Consider the following 11,031-nt stretch of genomic DNA (forward strand, 5'->3'; position numbering starts at 1 on the left):
AACAAAGCCTGGCTATTTTCTGCCCACAATGTAGGAAGAAACACCATCATAGAGAATGTCTTCTAGATATGACGCAGGCATGCACCATTTGCACTAAGGATCATGCTATGGAAAGTTGTCCATCGCTTCCTGGGTTAAAACAAGTCTTCAACGAAGCCGAGGAGGATGTGGAACTAGGATATCTGATGAACCAGTCGTCAATGGAAAGCATGACCAACAGGTATGCCTATAACTTCTTCATTATTTCCTTACTCAAAATATAATTCTCAGCAGTATCGAGGGACAACATGGCAGAACCAACCACCCTTCTCTAATTCGCCACCTCAAGCCTTTTATATGCCATCATGGCCCAATCAATCAAATCAGTCAAATTCCTCTTATCCTCCACCATTCTGGCAAAGTAACCCCTATCCCTTGCAATGGTCCCCTTCTACCTCGCAAAATTAGAACTAGCAACCAAATTGGAAACGATCAGTAAACCAGCCTACTAGAATAGTTCCTCCTTCTCAACCAACCTTACCAGTACCTTACGCATTGCAGCAAAATCCTCAATCTAATATACGACCACAACTCCCAACCCAACCAAATCCAAATCCTAACAATAGACCCATCCAGTCAGTACAAATTATTGAGAGTCTGGACCCTAAAGTTGAGTCGAGAGAATGTAATGAAAATTAAGTTAAGATCTGGACGCATAATTACCTCAGATGAGGATAAAAATATGCAACCTAAAATCAAAGAGACATATCTGGAGAAGCCTTCGACTGTGGATAACTAGAAAACAATGTAGGGAGAAGATACAATCACGCAGAAGGATCCCAAGAAAATCATAACTTCTTCTCCCCCATTCCTAGAAAGATTGATAATACCTTGACCAATTGAATATCCTGATTTTGATCTTCCGGGTGAACTCAAGAATATCTCTATAAAAATACCCCTCCTCCGGGCTATTAAAGACATTGCGATATATGCTAAAACTATTAAAGAATTTTGTATAAAGAAGTCTGTGAGGAAAACAAAATTAACCCCAACTGTCCATGTTGTCGGGACTTTGTCTGATTTATTACTAGGAAAAGAGACACCTGTAAAATATGATGACCCGGGAAACCCCATTGTCACAGTCCAGATAAATTTCCGCTCTTTTCCCAATGCTTTAGTCAATTTAGGGGCAGCCATTAACATTCTCACAACAACAACTTGAGAAATTCTTGGCATCACAGCCTTGGAAACAACAACTACCTTGCTGGAACTTGCTGACTGCTTAGTCATTAAGCCAGATAGAACAATACCGGATGTGATGGTTTCTGTAGAAAATTGCGAATATCCGGTAGATTTTTTATTATTAACCCTAGGTACCGGATAGATGGACATCCCTTAATATTAGGAAGGCCCTGGCTGCAGGACAGGCAGTATGACCATAACTCGAGGAAATGATGTAAAGAATCTAGTCCTATACCCTCCTGCTCAACCAAGCCTAACCATTGTGAAAACTTGGAAACAACATGTAACATATTTAGCATAAAATATTCATTCACCATTGACTGTGGCAAATGCCCTTGAATTCAAAAACCAAACAGAAGACGATGCCATTAATACTTTTATCAATCACCCTGCTATGATGTCTAATTTGAGATGTCACATGATTAAAGCAATCCTTGACAATGAGATTGACAAAGATTCCCTGAGAGATATCAATGACCAACGAATACCAACAACCATTTTCTATAATAGCAAGCTTATCGAAATTGAGGAAGGGAAGATCCTAAACATCAATAGTAATCGAAGTAGCGACCAGCAACAGAAACTTATCCAAGTCCTTAGGAAATACAAAGGTAATTTTGCATGGGACTACCTAGACATGAAAGGGATTGACCCTCAGTTATGCATGCACCACATCTATATTAAAAAGGATGCAAGAACCATTCGACAACGTCAACATAGATTGAATCCTCATCTAAAGGATATTGTGAAAGAAGAACTTCAAAAGCTATTAGATGTGAATTTTATTTATTCTATATCTAACAGTAAATGGGTTTCCCCATTAGTCATCATCCCCAAAAAGAATGGAAAATGGAGGATATGTGTTGACTACAGAGAACTCAACAAAGCAACACAAAAAGACCATTTTCCCCTTCCATTTATCGATCAGGTCCTAGATACACTGGTAGGGAAGAAATTCTTCTCTTTCCTGGATGGCTTTAGTGGCTACAGCCAAATTTAGATTTCCCTTGAAGACCCTAATAAAACTACTTTTACCTGCCCGTGGGGAACATTTTCTTACAGAGTATTTCATTTTGGATTGTGCAACACACCTGCTACATTTCAAAGAGCCATACTCAGTATTTTCACAAACTTGATAAATGAAGGATTGGAGGTGTACATGGATGATTTTACACCCTACGAGGATGACTTTGATCAGGCATTACAGAGATTAGATAGAGTCCTAGAATGGTGTATTGCTACTAGGCTATGCTTAAGTCATGAGAAATGTCATATGATGATGACAGAGGGCCTGATTCTGGGTCATTACATTTCAGCAGTTGGAATTCAAGTAGATCCAACAAAGATACAGGTAATCCTCTTATTAGCTACTCCCTGCACTCAAACAGAGGTACGTAGTTTTTTGGGATTTGCTGGATATTATTGTAGATTTATAAATAATTTTTCGCAAACTACTGCACCTTTATATGTCTTGATAGGGGATGTTGATTTTATATGGACTGATAAATGTGACACTACCTTCACAGATCTTAAATAGTTAGTATCGATAGCACTAGTATTGCGAGGGCTAAACTAGGATATATCTTTCCAGATTTAATACGATGCATCAGACATAACTATTGGAGTTGTTCTTGACCAAGAAGAAGACAAGAAACCCTACGCTATATATTACATCAGCAAAAACCTAACTCCTGTTGAGTTGAACTATACAATCACATAAAAGGAGTTTCTAACCGTTATTTATGCTATAAACAAATTTAGACACTATATAACTGGATATCCTATCTTTTTGTATACTGATCACTCTACTATTAAATATTTAGCCAACAAACCTATCACAAATGGAAGAGTGCCACGTTGGATATTACTTTTGCAGGAATTTGACATAAATATAAGGGATTGATCAGGGAAGGAGAACCTGATGGCAGACTTCCTCTCCCAAGCACCAAGAACAGATGATACAGTGGTAATGGAGGACTAGCTCTCGGATGAACATTTGTTTGTTGTGGCAATAAAAACACCATGGTATGCAGATGTGACGAATTACTTAGCAGTGGGAAAATTTCCCAAACATCTGATATCCAGTGAATGGAAATTGATTGTGCAATGCAACACTCGTTTCTCCTGGATTGGAGGATATCTTTTCTACAGAGGGGCTGACATGCACATTCGCAGGTGCATCAGGGAGGACGAAATTTATGATATCTTAAAAGCTTTCCATGAAGGACCTTGTTGTGGACACTTTAAAGACCACAGAACGAGACATAAAATTCTATGAATGGGCTACTACTGGCCCACTATTTTTAAGGATGCTAAGAAATTTGTTCAAGCATGCGATAGTTGCCAAAGGATGGGCCAACCTAGGCAATCTAATGAAATTCCCCTGCATCCACAGCTGGTGATAGAACCTTTTGATCGTTGGAAATTAGATTTTGTTCGGCTAATCAAACCATCATCCAACCAGAAATCATATATATTGGTTGCAATTGAATACATAACTAAGTTGGTGGAAGCAATAGCGTTACTAAGAGCAACAGAGCAAACCTTTATTAGCTTTCTTTTTGAAATTTTTGTCCAGTATGATTTACCCAAAGAAGTGATTACTGATGGGGGGCCATAATTTGTGGATCACAAGATTGTTGCTACCCTAAAAAATCATCACATTACACACAGAATTACCTCTCCGTATCACCTTCAGGCAAACGAGTAGGTGGAGAGCACCAATAAAGTTATCAAAGCTATGAACACAATCTCACCGCATAGACGATACTGGACTACTCGACTACTAGAGACCTTGTGGGCCCCGCGCTTCGCCTTATCCCCCCTCCAAAGAGCTGATCATTGTAGAGATCCCACGTTTAGTTATCCTCGCCACAGAGGGAAGCCACACAACTTGGAGAAACACTACTGGATACTCTCCATATCAACTGGTATTTGGTAATGAATCCATTTTCCCCACAGAATTTAAAATAAAAACATTAGGGACAACCTAGGAGGTAGGACTGGACTTAACTGAAGCCCAGGTTAACAAGTTACAGCAATTGAACAAATTAGATGAAATTAGACTATTGGCTCTACAACATATTGCACTTATTCAACAACAAAGAGCCAAATGGCATGATGCCCTTATTAAGAAAAAGACATTTCATGAGCGTTACTGGGCACTTCTATATGATTCTAGGATCCAAGACTTCCCAAACAAGCTATAGATTAGATGGCTAGGCCCTTACGAAATAAAGAAAGTACATGAAAATTGCACTCTTACGTTGGCCACCATTGATGGGTTTGGTTCTTCTTTTAAAGCAAATGGGCATCGGATATGCCTCTACCAAAAACCACTTACCAGAGAATCTTTCTACTAGCAAATACGTGAGGATCCCGCCATGCATGTTTTAGCTAAGGAGGGAAATCCCTTGGCAACTTCATGATGATAAAAGTTATTTCTTAATTGTAAAATATGTAACTATGATTGCTTATTTGATTTTCTTTTCTTTCCTTTTCTTTCTTTTCTGTTGTTCAAACTTTTGAACAACACTTTTGTGCGTGTTTTTGTTGTTCAAACTTTTGAACATCACCTTTTTGCATGTTTTTGCTATTCAAACTTTTGAACAACATTTTTTTGCGTATTTTTACTGTTCAAACTTTTGAACAGCTATTGTTCAAACTTTTGAACAACACTTTTTTGCGTATTTTTGTTGTTCAAACTTTTGAACAACACTCTTTTTGCGTATTTTTCTTGTTCAAACTTTTGAACAACGGCTGTTCAAACTTTTTAATAACACCTTTTTGTGTGTCTTTTCTATTCAAACATTTGAACAACACTTTTTTTGTGTATCTTTGTTGTTAAAAATTTTGAACAACACCTTTTTGCGTATTTTACTATTCAAACTTTTGAACAGCTGCTGTTCAAACTTTTGAACAACACTTTTTTTGTGTATTTTTGCTGTTCAAACTTTTGAACAACAATTTTTTTGTGTGTCTTTGTTGTTCATACTTTTGAATTGTTGTTGTTCAAACTTTTTAACAACACCTTTTTTGAATATTTTTGTTGTTCAAACTTTTGAACAGTCGTTGTTCCAACTTTTGAACATCCCTTTTCTTGCGTGTCTTTGTCGTTCAAACTTTTGAACAACCGCTATTCAAACTTTTGAAGAACACTTTTTTGTGTATCTTTACTGTTCAAACTTTTGAACAAATTTTTTTGCATGTTTTCGATGTTCAAACTTTTGAACAGCTGTTGTTCAAACTTTTGAACAACACTTTTTTGTGTGTTTAGCTACTATTCAAACTTTTGAACAACACTTTTTTGCATGTTTTTGATGTTCAAACTTTTGAACAGCTGTTGTTCAAACTTTTGAACAACACCTTTTTTTCCGTGTTTTTGCTATTCAAACTTTTGAACAACACTTTTCTTCCGTGTTTTGCTGTTCAAACTTTTGAAAAACACCTTTCTTTCATGTTTTGCTATTCAAATTTTTGAACAACACTTTTCTTCCGTGTTTTTCTGTTCAAACTTTTGAACATCACTTTTTGTGTATTTGGCATTGTTGTTCAAACCTTTGAACAACACTTTTTCTTATGATTATTTTACTATTCAAATTATTGAACAACACTTCTTTTCCTTTTGTGTGATTTCTCCTAGCTTATATGAGCCCCATTTTGTTTTCTCTTCATGACATGAAGTACACTACTTTCATGAGGGCAAGAAGTATGGATCCTATTGAACAGAGTTAATACTATTGATGTTATGATGTTTAACATGACAGCCTCTTGATGATAGATTCTTTTCAAGAAAAGGGACACAATTATTTATATACTACTCTACTGCATTGTTTTCTGTTGTACCTGATACTGATGGATCATCTTGAATACTGTGTTGGTTCTACTTCTCCTGGTTATAAACTTCTCTGTCTATAATAAATAAGACTATGGGTATATTTTTTTCTATTGACATATTCAACTTTTTCCGCCATCCCTGCTCTTAAGGAGTATTGAGCCTCCCTCTATTTATCATAAAAATATGTAATAATAGCAAAATTTTGTTTGCAGATGGAGGATAGGGGGTCTCATTAAGAGCCAACCTACCATGTTCATAAGGTTTTAGCAAAGTGGCATTCCCACTATGGCCACCACACTAGGGTTATGATCCATTAGATAGCTAGAATATCCTTGGAATAGGAGGTCTCATCACGACTTGGCCTGATCACTTTTGCTACATACCAGTGAATGGCAGTGTGGTCATCTGGTTACCACGCCAACACACTGATCTCTTCTGTAGAACAACAATGGGATTTTTCACTTATAAATTGAGGATCCTGGCTCATAAGGGTTAAAAAGCACCCTACTGAGGTTATGGATGCCTGCTAGCAGCAAAGGCTCTGCTTATGGTATTGAAGTGATATTTTAACGTCAATAATCATTATAATATCCTCTTCTTATTCTTTCTTTTCCGGAGAAATTATTTCCTTAATTTTTTTTTAGAACTTTTATACATGAGATAATGTTTTTTTGATCAATCGTATCATTCCTAGCTAAGATACTATCAACAAAGCATCTTTTTGGCATATTGCTGTCCTTTTTCACATAACCTATCATCAACCCAAAGCATCTTATCTTTTATTCATAACTACCTTTATACACTCCACTCTCATTATAACCATACCTCTTGTCGTCCTGTCATTGATATGCATACTCTATCTCATTTACCACTATACCCTTCACCCTCTTGCCTTGCCATCAAAACAACACATCCCTATCTATTCGATCGTAGGCAACCTCTTATTTGAAGGAGGGGGAGGACTCCCATTACACCCTTGCATGCGCTATATTTATTTTATTGGATTTCATATGTTGCTATGGTATCCCATGATTAAATGGCATGTGGCAATATGATAGTCCCTGAATTAATAATATTAATTCTCATGGAAATTTCGCTTAACATCATGAAACTTAGCCATTACATCTACTTGTTGTTCTATCTCACCATTGTTGTTCTCTACTGCATGTTTCTTGCTATTGTTGTTCTCTGCTGTGTTTTTCTTGCCTGTTAATCTTTTGAAATTGTAGGAAGAATTCAAGCATTATGGGTGGAAAATCAATGCGCCAAGAACCTTTAGTATTGGAAATTTTAGATAGAGCTAGGGAGATTCTGGTGCACGCACGATGGATGTCATACTTCACCAGGATTCAGGCCCTTAATAGTGGATTTTCTATCGAATTCTTACAACATTTACGGAATGGGCAGTCCATGGTGAAAGGAAGAAGAATCACAGTATCAGAAGCTCTGATAACTGAAGTATCTGGGCTACCGATGGAAGGAACTGTATGGCCTAAAAAGCACGTAATGTTGCAAGATGCGATGGAGACTTTTAGAGATGCAGGCGAGGAATTAACCAAAAAAGGCAAGGGCATTCAACCATCTTCTCTGGGAGAACCATGGCGTGAGTTCGAAAGTGTTGTCTAGTGGTACATTACCTATGATGGATGACGAGATGTGGTAATACCACGACAACTCAAACTCTTATCTATTTTAAATCAAAAGCTCACTGTTAATCTGCCATCTTTCTTGAATTCATTACTGCATGGTACCGCTGATAGAACAAGACGGGCTAAGCACCCAAAAACTATAGTTAGCCACCATGGTTTGATTAGACTAATTGTTAGCCATAATCTTGTTCAACAAAACTTAACTTGGGATGGTCTCATAGCACCTCTAGAGATTAGTCAAGACCCTGTAATCCAAAACTCTGCAATCTTGGAAATTAGCCAGCAGAACCCAGTTTCGAAGAAGAAAAGGATTTCTCATTCAAAAATTGAACACCATAAGTGTAGGCGGTCTGCAAGGTTAAAACTAACTGAGAGGATGTTTGTAAATCCTCAGGATAGTGCCAAACGACCAGTGGAGTCATCCAAACCAATTAGTGTACAAGACTCTGAATCAAAACCAGAGGAACAATGTAATTCTGATCCAGAACCAGAAGAAAAGGATAATTCAGAGTCTGAGCCCGAGGAAGAGTGCAATTCTGAACCTGAACAGGGGCTAGAATATCATTCTGAATCAGAACCTAAAGAAGAAGTCAATTCAGAACAAGAACTTGAGGAAGAACATAAGTCTGACTTAGAACAAGAGGGAGCACAACATTTTGATGATGAACTGGGTAGTGAAGCAGGACCTCCTCAAACACCACCTATGAACCCCCAAGATGATCTTTTGCAGGATTTTGAGGAATGGATGGCACAGATTCTAGCAAATTTGAATGCATACATGCAACTTGGAGGATCACTCGATCCTAACCTTATGGAATTTCAATCCTCAGGAGATTCTGGTCATACAGAAATTTTGCCTTCTCCAAAAGATGTAGACCAGGAAGAGGGAGTGAGCACAAAAATTATTCACAAATCTGATAACCAGTTTGGTGACAAAGTTATATTGGACCACACCCATGATGAGCACCAAGAACCCTTAGATACAGAGGGCATTAACAAACCCGTTCTTACAAGGAAGGAACCTCAGAAAAAGTGGTTAGTTGAAGCAAAACTAAGGAAGCTCAGGAAGAAATACCAAAAGCTCCAGAAGACAGTTAGAAGGCTACATTGGAAATTGAATGAAAATCCCAGAGCACTACTCTTGAGGTAGTCACTGTGGCCGTACAAATAGTAATATGTGAGGGCAGGGTAACTGAAACCTAGATCGAGCCTATTTTACTCAAACGGTAGCCACCCAACCAAATTTGCATGCAGACTTAATGGATACAGCTGTTCTGACATAGGGTTGGTCCTCCCACAATAAAAGAACTCAAATGGAGGGTTGGCTGTCCCATCAAAAAAGGACTCAGACCGAGAGCATACCCTCTCATAGCACAGGCAGCCAAACTGAAGAAAAATTCAAGGACACCCCTTCAAGCAGTGCTCCTATTCTTTGGAAGTTATAGGAGGAACTGACACAAGCCCAACTTGCTTTAAAATAATATAGGAACGAGATAGTTCCTCTGCATAATTATCAGGAATTGCAAAAGCAATTTAGATGGTTGACTATAATAGAGGATGAAACTTTTGCTAGGTTTAGACAGGTGGAAGAAAGGTTAAAGAAGGTAAAGACTAAGATGGACAAGTTCATGGATCATATTGACACCATTTTCTTGCTATATTTAGATGTCTTATCTTGCAGGTCTCCCGCTACGAACTATGCCATGCTTCTATTGGAAAGATACTTATTATTGAAGATTAAAGCCATGGAGGCTAGCAAACCAATATAATTAAAAACAATTGAAGGATTTATAAGTTATTGTAAAGAACATGGGGTAAACATTCAGAGACTTCTTTATGAATTTTATTTACATACGTTTGTATTAGAAGAAGAGGTAGATAAGAATCCTAGCCCTTTTGTTGGGGACATTTAGTTTCAAGCTTTTATTTCCTTCACAGTTAATCAACTTAAGTGGTTTAAGGCCTATAATTATTTCTAGAGAAAAGAACATGAAATGGATTTATGGGTAAGAAGTGAGCCTAATCACCCTTTGCAACTGTTTATTAAACACAAAAGGATTATGACATAGGATGGTGCAATTAAGACTTTGGGACCTATACATAAGGAAATCGTGCAAATAGGAAGGGCATATTTCCTCTCCATTCAGGAAATGTCCTTGATTGCATCTAAGTTGAGATGGACAATCTCAACTAGTAGTGTCAAGAAAAGAGAACCATTTAACTATAGGAACTTCAAAGCTGCTACAGGCCGTTTGGTCACATACAGCAATATTATCCTAAGAGAAGGACCATATTGGTTGGGATGTCGATACAGGAGCCCTATTATTTGGTACCCTCCTAAAGGATATCGTTCCTACTATGAGTTTCCTAAAGGACAGGAAGAAACAAACTTTCCCAATTTGATACAATAGCATGGTTTTAGGTCTGATAAAGAAACAGGTTTTCCAGCTTACTCTCTAACTGCACTACATAGGAACTACTTGTTTTTCATGAGGACATGAAACAAGGTAAGCAGGGGAGTATGTTGGGCCATAGAATGGGTATAAGTTTACTCTTGATTACACTGTCATTTTCTTTCTTTTTATGCATTTATGCCCTAATATAGTAAGATGTTGATAAAACTCTGATGAGAAATGAATAAAATTGCTTTTGGTACAGTTCGACTAAGCAAAGATAACTTTCATTGTTTTTATGCTAAAATTAGCAAAGGGAATAGTTGTTGTTCAAAAGATTGAGCAGAAAATGCTAAACAGAGGAAAAGGAGCGCGTATTATGTGGAAGAATCAAGGAATAAATCAAGATGATCAACATAAGTTGGAATGTTGTCTGATAATAGCATTTAGTTGTGAATTCCTCAAGATCTCCTGATCTTGGGAATCACATTTATCTTTTTACTTCTTGATTATAAAAGGGAACTTCTCACCCTTTTGATAGTAGTAATTTTAATATATGAAGTGTAACCCTGAAGAAGATAGTGCGTTGTAATGACATTTGAATTCGATGATTAATACATGAATTGAGCTATTGTTCACTCATGATATTCTGAAGTAGTTAAGCAGTATTCGCTAGCGGATTGAGCCTGTTCACTGGTGGATTCCACTACTGTTCCCTGTATTTTTTATTTTCCTTTATCGCAAGTTTATTTACTCTGCTTTATAGTTTTACAGACGGTTTACTTTCATTGGTGTGGAATTCGTGTATGTATTTCATTACTTCTTAATTATGTCAATCAATTTCATTTACTTATGTTGTGGATTGAATTAATCATTAGGAGAGAGTTATTTCTGGTTCATTAAAAGATAGAAGTGTTATTGATTGGATTGG

This window comes from Pinus tabuliformis, chromosome 9, assembly GCF_031772625.1.
Source record: "Pinus tabuliformis cultivar Carrire ecotype Pingquan chromosome 9, CPIR1, whole genome shotgun sequence".
Classification (NCBI taxonomy): domain Eukaryota; kingdom Viridiplantae; phylum Streptophyta; class Pinopsida; order Pinales; family Pinaceae; genus Pinus; species Pinus tabuliformis.